The sequence below is a fragment of the Leptonychotes weddellii genome, unplaced genomic scaffold (assembly GCF_054177405.1).
Source record: "Leptonychotes weddellii isolate Sample4059 unplaced genomic scaffold, ASM5417740v2 HiC_scaffold_7293, whole genome shotgun sequence".
Taxonomy (NCBI): domain Eukaryota; kingdom Metazoa; phylum Chordata; class Mammalia; order Carnivora; family Phocidae; genus Leptonychotes; species Leptonychotes weddellii.
In genome coordinates, this window is record NW_028042715.1 from 1 (window position 1) to 9,539 (window position 9,539).

Sequence of the window (9,539 nt, forward strand, 5' to 3'; positions counted from 1 at the left end):
GCCTGGGTGGCTCAGTCGTTAAGCGTCTGCCTTCGGCTCAGGTCATGATCCCGGGGTCCTGGGATCGAGCCCCGCATCGGGCTCCCTGCTCCGCGGGAAGCCTGCTTCTCCCTCTCCCACTCCCCCTGCTTGTGTTCCCTCTCTCACTGTGTCTCTCTCTGTCAAATAAATAAATAAAATCTTTAAAAAAAAAAAAAAATGAAAAAATTGAACCATAATACTACATAAGATGCCCCAAATCTATCTATCAATAAACTTGCTACTATAAACTCACTTGAAATTAGCTTACCTGTTCTTCTAAACGAGAAAGTTTGAGCTGTAGATCAGCCACTTGTTGTTCTTTATCCATCAACTTTTCACTTGAAAGTTGTCTCTGTTCCTTTAGCCTACCATGAGCTTCACCTAGTTGGCGCTCTGTCTCCAGAAGTTTGCTATGTAACTTTAAAAAAGAAAAAGAAAAAGTTTGTATAGTACATATGTAAAAACACACACACACTCATCACCACATCACTACCACCACCTACCTACCTTCTAAACAATGTTTTCTTTTTCACGAAGATAAGTATAAATCTTTTCATATACTTTGGGGGAACCTAAGATTCAGCTGAATTTTAATCACATAAATTATGATGGATCACATAAAACTGTGATTAAACATCACAGTTTTGGGGCTTTTTGTTCTCTTAAACAAACAAAAATACAGCGAACCAAAGGCTCTTGTTTGGACTTGAGTGTTAGAATCACTTGAGGAGCTTAAAATAATAAAATAAAATTTAAAAATCAGGATGCTCAGGGCACCTGGGTGGCTCAGTCGGTTAAGCTTCCGACACAGCGCAGGTCTTGATCTCAGGGTCATGAGTCCAATTAAAAAAAAAAAAAATCAAGACACTCAAGGCACACACTCAGACCTATTCCACAGTGTTTTTTTTTTTAATTTCATAGTGAATCTTGCTTTTTCATAACAAACCACCACAATTAACTTCTTACATTTGGGTATTGAATAGAGCACAAAGCATTCCCAAGTCCTCGAATTGGCACATAATTTCTAAATAAAAGAGAAGAAAGAATATTTTTTAAAAAAATATTAGGTGGCCCTCATTCATTAACTTTAAAAATGCCACCCAGTTAAAACTAAAGGAAAGATTTACTCTGGAACTTAGAACTATCACTTTCTCAAATTCTTTATTTTCTCTAATACTACTAGAAACAGTAGTCAGTTTCTCTTGGGGGAGGGGGAAGTTCCATTAAAAAAAGAAAAAAAGTTTATATTAATTTCAAAAGAAAACTGCATGAGTGCTGGGAATATAGAACAAAAATGAGCTGTATGATATTTCAAAAAGTTGCAAGACATTTGGCAAGGTTTACACACTAAGAATGTTCCTACACACCAGTCTCATAACACATGCAAATGCATGTGCCTCAGCAAAATTAAAAATTAATAACATTCTGCACAATTGATTTCAATCAAAACTGTTCCATGTTAAATGTGAAAATATCAAGAATCTATAGCCTCTGTGTCATATTTATATTTATATGCACTACACTTGCATTTTTCTCCAATAAAAATTCATAGTCGGACAGGATAAAGAAAAGTTGTTTTTTTTTTTTAAGATTTTATTTATTTATTTGTCGGAGAGAGAGAGAGAGAGAGCACAAGCAGGGGCAGCGGCAGGCAGAGGGAAAAGCAGGCTCCCCAGTGAGCAGGGAGCCCAACACGGGACTCTGTCCCAGGCCCCTGGGATCATGACCTGAGCTGAAGGCAGACGCTTAACTGACTGAGCCACCCAGGCGTCCCAGGATAAAACAAAGTTCTATCAGAAAAGTGGTCACCCACTATTTTCTTATGCTGTGAAACAACCTGTGGCTATTAGAACACACTCTATCCTTAATAAAGAAAACAAAAGTTAATTTTTAAAGTAAAACATGTTCCCGTCTAGCTAAAACAAGAATCAGTACCAGTTAAAGAGAATGCATTTATTTTATCCTTGTCCTTAGCCAGCACTCTGACATCTTTCTTTTTGTTCCTCTTCTTAATATGCAGTGGATTCGCTCTATAAGTCCCAAACCTTCTCCTTCTCACTACAATAATTAGGCACAATCCTGATATGTAAAAGCAAAGGAGGCCTTCAAGGTATACTCATATTTCAAGCACAAAAATTGTGTGATCTCTTACAAACAGGCATCATCCACGTCTAGTTCTTAAACTTGCTGGATAAGAATCTCCGGCTGATGAAGAGGTACAAACTTCAGTTATAAAATAAGTCACAGAGATGAAAAGTACAGCATAGCAAACCCAGTCAATAATACTGTAATAACATGGTAGAGTGACAGACGGTAACCACACTCACCATGATGAGCATTCAGTAATGTATAGAATTGTCAAATTACCATGTTGTACACACACCAAAAAATAAAAGAATCTCCTGACATCATTATTAATGCACAAATAATCAGACTCCTCCCATGTAAGTTTAGATTTAATACATTTGAGCTAAAGCCCAGAAATCCATGTTTTCATAACAAGAATCAGATGATGTTCAGCTTCAGGAAACTTGCCAAAAAGTAACACTTTAAAGATTTTATTTATTTACTCATGAGAGACAGAGAGAGAGAGAGGCAGAGGGAGAAGCAGGCTCCCAAGGAGCAGAGAGCCCGATGCGGAACTCGATCCCAGGACTCTGGGATCATGACCTGAGCCGAAGGCAGACGCTTAACCATCTGAGCCACCCAGGCACCCAAAAAGTAACACTTTAAAAAGCAGCAGTTTTCAAACTCAACTGCATAATACAATTACAGGGAAAACATTTGAATATGCCAGTGCCCGGGACTATGCCAGAGATTATGATTTAATTGGACCAAGGGTGAGGCCTTGACACTGTTAATTTTTTAAATCTCCCCAGGTGATTCTGATGTGTAGACGGAACTGAGAACCAACCAAATTAAAGAGAACTACTACTCTGAAGTGTAGATTTACTAAAAGGATAAGAAAAAGGGATACGTACTATAAATAACTTTGTCATTCATTACTGTACAATTCCTGGTAAATCCCTGATCTTTAATTTAAAAAAATCCCTGATTTTTAATTAAAAAAAAAAAAGAATCCCAAAAGAAGCTGTCCAAGGGTAGGAGCAGGCCAAAATTACTTAAACGGATATCTATACCATTTTAGAGTAAACATGTTAAAGAAAAAGAGATTAAATCAAGAGTAAAAATAGTAAACACTGGAATTATTAATAGAATGGTCTACCCTAAAATCACATTTTGAGATATACATATATATGTATATACGCTATAATAAATTCAGTTTGTACACCTATAGACATAATTCTTTACTCATTACACTCCTAACAATATTTACTAAGTGCCAGGCCCTATTCTAAATGCAAATATTAACTAATTTAATCCTTATATATATAGCCTTATGAAGAAGATTCCATTATTATCCATATTAGAGATGAGCAAACAGGCCCAAGTTAAATACTGTGCTTGAGATCACACAGCTGGTAAGCCACAGAACTGGAACTCAGGCAGCTGGTTTCTAAATCCACTATGCTGGGGACCTGGGTGGCTCAATCAGTTAAGCGTCTGCCTTGGGCTCAGGTCATGATCCAGGGATCCTGGGATCAAGCCTGGGATCGAGTGCTAAGTCGGGCTCCTTGCTCAACAGGGAGTCTGCTTCTGCCTCTCCCTCTGCCCCTCCCCACCACCCCTCACCCCCCGCTCATGTTCTCTTTCTCTCTCTCCCTCACAAATAAATAAAATCTTTAAATAAATAAATCCACTGTGCTATTCAAGATGCATGTTAGATAATTTTTAAAAATTAAAATGATGACATCTAATCTTTTAATTATGTAATATCATTATCTGCACATCTGTGGCTATTTTAGAACTGCTCATAAACACAAATATGAAGACTATATGCTGCTTTGTCTTCAAGTCCTCTGTTCACAGCTGCCACTATCTACTTCTGTCACTCCCAAAACGGGTGCTAAGGATACAGAGCAAAACGAAACCAGTTCATGCCTACACTCTTTAAGGATATAAAAAATATTTTAAAAAGTTTAAGGTGAGATTCACTTCCATCCTTCCAATACATATTTGCTGAAAGGGATGGCTGGGTGGCTCAGTCAATTAAGCTTCTGCCTTCGGCTCAGGTCATGATCCCAGGGTCCTGGGATCGAGCCCCGCATCAGGCTCCCTGCTCAGTGGGAAGCCTGCTTCTCCCTCTCCCTCTGCCTGCCCCTCCCCCTGCTTGTGCTCTCTCTCTGACAAATAAATAAATAAAATCTTTAAAAAATATAAATATTTGCTTTCTGAAATTCCTAAGCATAGAGGCTGACAGAGTATAAAATAAAACGAATTTCTCACATTAAGGAGTTCACAGTCCAATGGGATTGGTAGACAATATGCAAGTAAACAAAAAACTAATTATACACTGTAAAGTGTTATAAAGAAGAATAAAAAAGCCTGCCGAAATAAAGAAGGGGAAACAAGCTATTTAAAGAGAGCAGTCCTGGAAGTCCTTACTGACAAAATGACACCTGAGCCAGCCTTTTGAAGAACTGAAGTCAAGGGCATACTAAGAAAAAAACATGGGCAAAGGACCTAAGGCAAGAAAGCACTTGAAGCACTGGTGTGTTTGAGTGACTAAAAGGAGATCAACATAGCTTAACAGTGGTAGGAGATGAGTTCGAAGGCATAGTGTGGGCCATGCTACTTGCAGAAACTCACATGCCAAAGTAAGACATCTGGATTCAATTCGAAGTGTAATGCAAAGCCACTATAAGCAGACAAAAAAAGTGATATCCTTCATGTTTTAGAAAGATGTCTCTGGCTTCTGCATGGAAAACAAATTAAGGAGGTCACTAGAAGGAAAACTTTAAGAAGGCCAATATAGTGGCTTAAATTAAGAGCAGGAGCACTGTAGATGAAGAGAAGTGGACAGATTTGAAACATACTAAGGTAGAATGCAAACAGCATGCTAAAAGAAGATAAATGGTGTAACTTCAAGGTCTTCAGTATGATCTCTTTATTTACTACAGAATTGTGACTAAACCAAATAATCACATGTTCGAGTCTTTGTATAAAAATATGTTTGAGTAGGTTCTCAAAAATTCCTCATGCCCCTCCTCCCACTGAAAACCAATAAAGCCCAAATTTCTCGGCCTGCTATTCAAGACCCTACATAATAAGATTCCAAATGCTCTTTCCAATCGCAGTAGTCCACTTCTATTACACACACCCTATCTTAAGAGATGTCCCTTCCTGGTTCTTATAATATTTTCTTAACACTAGTTTACTCTCACTAAACCTTCTGCCTGGAAGATTCTCCTACCTCCACACTGTCATTTGTCAATACCTATCTAATATTCATAATTTTATGCACCACCTCTGTCTCACGCAAAGCTTTTCCTGATCACATAACTGGATAAAATAATTACACAAATGAAGTACTGTGGGGGAAGAAAACGGAAGAGGAACTCTTCCAAATTCCCATCATACACAGGATCATTTTATTATAATCCTCACATTCTTTGATATAGGATAGCACTTGCCTTAACCTCAATGAGATTTACGTAATCACTTAAAGTAAGTACAGTTTCCTTTTTCAGTTCTGTATCTCCCAACAAATAAAACATGATGTCTTTTAGAAATCATAAGTGCCAAATTTTATCTGAAATGAACATCAAATATCTAAGTTATCCACTAAAACATTTGCTGATTAACAACCAATGTATGTGGGATGCCTGAATGGGTCCAACTCTTGATTTTAGCTCAGGTCATGATCTGAGGGTCATGAGATCGAGCCCCTTGTCAGGTTCTGCATTCAGTGCAGTCAGCTTGAGTTTCTCTCTCTCCTTCTCCCCTTGCCCCTCCCTCAACTCTCTCTCTCTCTTTCTAATAAATAAATAAATCTTTAAAAAACAAAAACAAAACAAAACAAAAAAACAAGCAATGTGCCAGGTAGTGAAAATAAAAAATGAGTAAGACATGGTCTTTGCACCCGAAGAGTTCAGAATCTAGTGAAGAAAGACACGTAAGTTATGATAATATACTATACTGTGGTAAGTAAAACAATCAAAATATATACGTGCTTAAGCCACCTTTGGGGGGTCAGAGAGGGAGAAATGTCAATGTTCAGAAAAGGATTACTAGAAAAGTGACAAGTGAGGTAAGCAGTGTGTTCATCAGGGAGAAGAGAAACAGGAAGAATATATCAGGCCAAGAAGACAGAAGAACTGATGCCATAAAAGCAAGTATAGTGGCAATGTCTAAAATAGCCGAACTGTGGAAGGAGCTGAGATGCCCTTTAACAGATGAATGGATAAAGAAGATGTGGTCCATATATACAATGGAATATTACTGAACCATCAGAAAGGGATGAATACCCCCATTTGCATTAACATGGATAGAACTGGAGGGGATTATGCTAAGTGAAATAAATCAAGCAGAGAAAGACAATCATCGTATGGTTTCACTCATACGTGGAACATAAGGACATGGAACATAAGGAATAGAGCAGAGGACCACAGGGGAAGGGAAGGAAAACTGAATGGGAAGAAATCAGAGAGAGAGACAAACCATGAGAGACGCTGGACTCCAGGAAACAAACTGAGGGTTACAGAAGGGAGAGGGTGGGGGGATGGAGTAACCGGGTGATGGGTATTAAGAAGGGCGCATGTTGTGATGAGCGCTGGTTGTTAAATGCAACTAACGAATTGCTGAACACTACATCAAAAACTTATGATGTACCAAATGCTGGCTAACTGAACATAATAAAAAAAAAAAGCAAGTATCACTACCATTTAAGTGAAAATAGTTGAATATTATCAAAAAAGTGGGTGAGGACTTTAATGTCCCCCAAATTTCCATTTTTCAACCAATATTTAATGTTACCTATAAGAAATAATAAGAATATAGAACTTGAATTTAAGTTAGATATTATTATAAAAATAGCTGTTAGGACTAATTTATTTTTTTTTTTTTAAAGATTTTATTTATTTATTTGAGACAGAGAGAATGAGAGAGACAGAGAGCACATGAGAGGGGGGAGGGTCAGAGGGAGAAGCAGTCTCCCCGCTGAGCAGGGAGCCCGATGCGGGACTCGATCCCGGGACTCCAGGATCATGACCTGAGCCGAAGGCAGTTGCTTAACCAACTGAGCCACCCAGGCGCCCAGGACTAATTTATTTTTTTCTTTTAAAATATAGATATTTTTATATTATTGGTTTAACCATTTTGAAAATTTAGTAACAAAAAAAGAAAAACGATAAGAATTTCTAAATTAAAGAATGATCAACAATTTGAATTAATTACAATTAACTAATATGTGCTGAGTACCTACCATGTGCCAGGTACCATCCTAAGCAATTTACAGGTACTAATTTATAAACACTTCACAACAATACTATATGAGGGGTGCTAAGATTTCTTTCTCATTAAGGAAAATTGAAATGAAATTAAAGGAAATGAAATCTGACTCAAAACTGCTGGTTGTGAAAATTAAGAGCTAATTTTTTTAAATGACAATATTTTTTTAATGAACTATATTATAATCAAATAACTATCAAGCACACTAAGAAACCATAGAAGGAAAACAATAAATAAAAGTAACATCTCTTACTTGATTAACTTCACTTTGGAGTTGTAACCCGTGCTGGTCTTTTTCCTCTCTCTGCTGTTGCAGCTGTTTAAACTCAGCCTTAAGATGCTGGTACTTGGTCTCCACTTCTGATAATTCTTCTTTGAGCTTTTGTGTAGCTTCTCCCTTTTCACCTAGTTCTGCCTGTATTCTCTGCAGGGAGCTTTCAGATGCAGATAATCTTGACTGCAGCTGTTGACAATCTAAGTCTTTTTGATGAAGGCTTGCTTGTATATTCTTTTTACTCACACATTCTTCATTATGTTTCTCCTCTAACTGAGTAAACTCCAGTTCTTTCTTCAGTAACTTTTCAGACAAGTTCTGAAATATCAATGTAAAAATTTCCTTTGCTAATATTTATAATTATTCAAATTATTCAATCTTTACAGCAGTACCATCAAAATTAGTCAAAATTACAATATAAAAACAGTGAACATATTCTAGCCAAAAAGGATTAAATTATATCCTAACTTATTTTATTATTGGCCCACTTGACTAAGCTCTACTAATATAATTTAAGAATTACCAACAAAATTTTGACACAAAATGAAACACTAAAATCTAGTAGATTCTTCAGGGTATGCAACATATTTACAGTCTCCCATTTGAGTTAAACACTAAAACTACCTTCTATCATCAAAAATTATTTTGAATGGGCGCCTGGGTGGCTGTTGGTTAAGTGACTGCCTTCGGCTCAGGTCATGATTCTGGAGTCCCAGGATCAAGTCCCGCATTGGGCTGCCTGACCCTCCTCCCTCTCAGGCTATCATTCTCTCTCAATAAATAAAAACCTTTTTAAAAAATTATTTTCAATAACAAAATACAATGGCAATTCTGATTTGGGGTGTTGTAATTTCATAGTTGATAAGACCTTTAGCATACCAATACTATTCACTGCTCTAGTATGCAGATGCTATGATTCTTTATTTTTGCTCTTCTTGATAAAGACTATTTTTAAGAGTCACAAGGTTAAGATTAACTCAAATTTCTTTCTAGCTGTGTAAAAACAGTGATTTAAAAATAATTTACCTGCCTCATATTTTGTTATTTTACTCAATGAATTATCAAGTACAAAATATAAAAATGACACTTCCAATCAAAGATCTGGACCAACCAGTCTAATCAAATGTCAAAATCTGGTTTCAGTGGAATTATTACAATTAATAGTGAATATTTTAAGTCAACATACTTACACATAACACATGGATCAGAACTTTGACTCAATTCTATAAGGTAGATAGCTAGGATAGGAAGCCACTATAAGCATCTGACGACTCAATCTGTGGACATTTATTATACCTATTCCATCCCTTCATCATATTTACCCTTATTTTTGTACATATATAAGTTTTTCTTTCTTTAAAATTTTGGGAGGCAGTTTCTTCTAACAGACCAAAATACGCTCAAAATCTAGTGTGTGGCATTGATCTATTCACCAGCCTGATCATATCTGATCATATTCTTTTTTTTTCCTTATCTTTTTCTTCTTTTTTTTTTTCTTTTTTCTTTCTTTCCCTTTCTTTTCCCCCAGTTTCTTCTGATTTGTTTAGTGTATACTTTTCTGGGGCATTGTTACCCTGTTACCATTTTGTTCTCTCATTCATCTATTCTCCTCTGGACAAAATGACAAGACGGAAAAAATCACCTCAAAAAAAAGAACAAGAGGCAGTACCTACTGCCAGGGACCTAATCAATACGGACATTAGTAAGATGTAGGAACTAGAGTTCAGAATGACGATTATAAAGATACTAGCTGGGGGGCGCCTGGGTGGCTCAGTTGGTTAAGCGACTGCCTTCGGCTCAGGTCATGATCCTGGAGTCCCGGGATCGAGTCCCACATTGGGCTCCCTGCTCAGCGGGGAGTCTGCTTCTCCCTCTGACCTTCCTCCTTCTCATG

General features: G+C 37.1%; 1 long non-coding RNA gene across 1 annotated transcript; it reads right to left on the minus strand.

Annotated features, from left to right (window-relative positions):
• Window positions 1-292: 292 nt before the first annotated feature.
• LOC145719806 (uncharacterized) lies at window positions 293-9,483 on the minus strand. Its single transcript, XR_014142619.1, has 2 exons — window positions 7,625-9,483; window positions 293-439 (listed from the first exon to the last, which is right to left on the minus strand). It is a non-coding gene; the product is annotated as an uncharacterized LOC145719806 (long non-coding RNA).
• Between the last annotated feature and the right edge of the window lie 56 nt (window positions 9,484-9,539).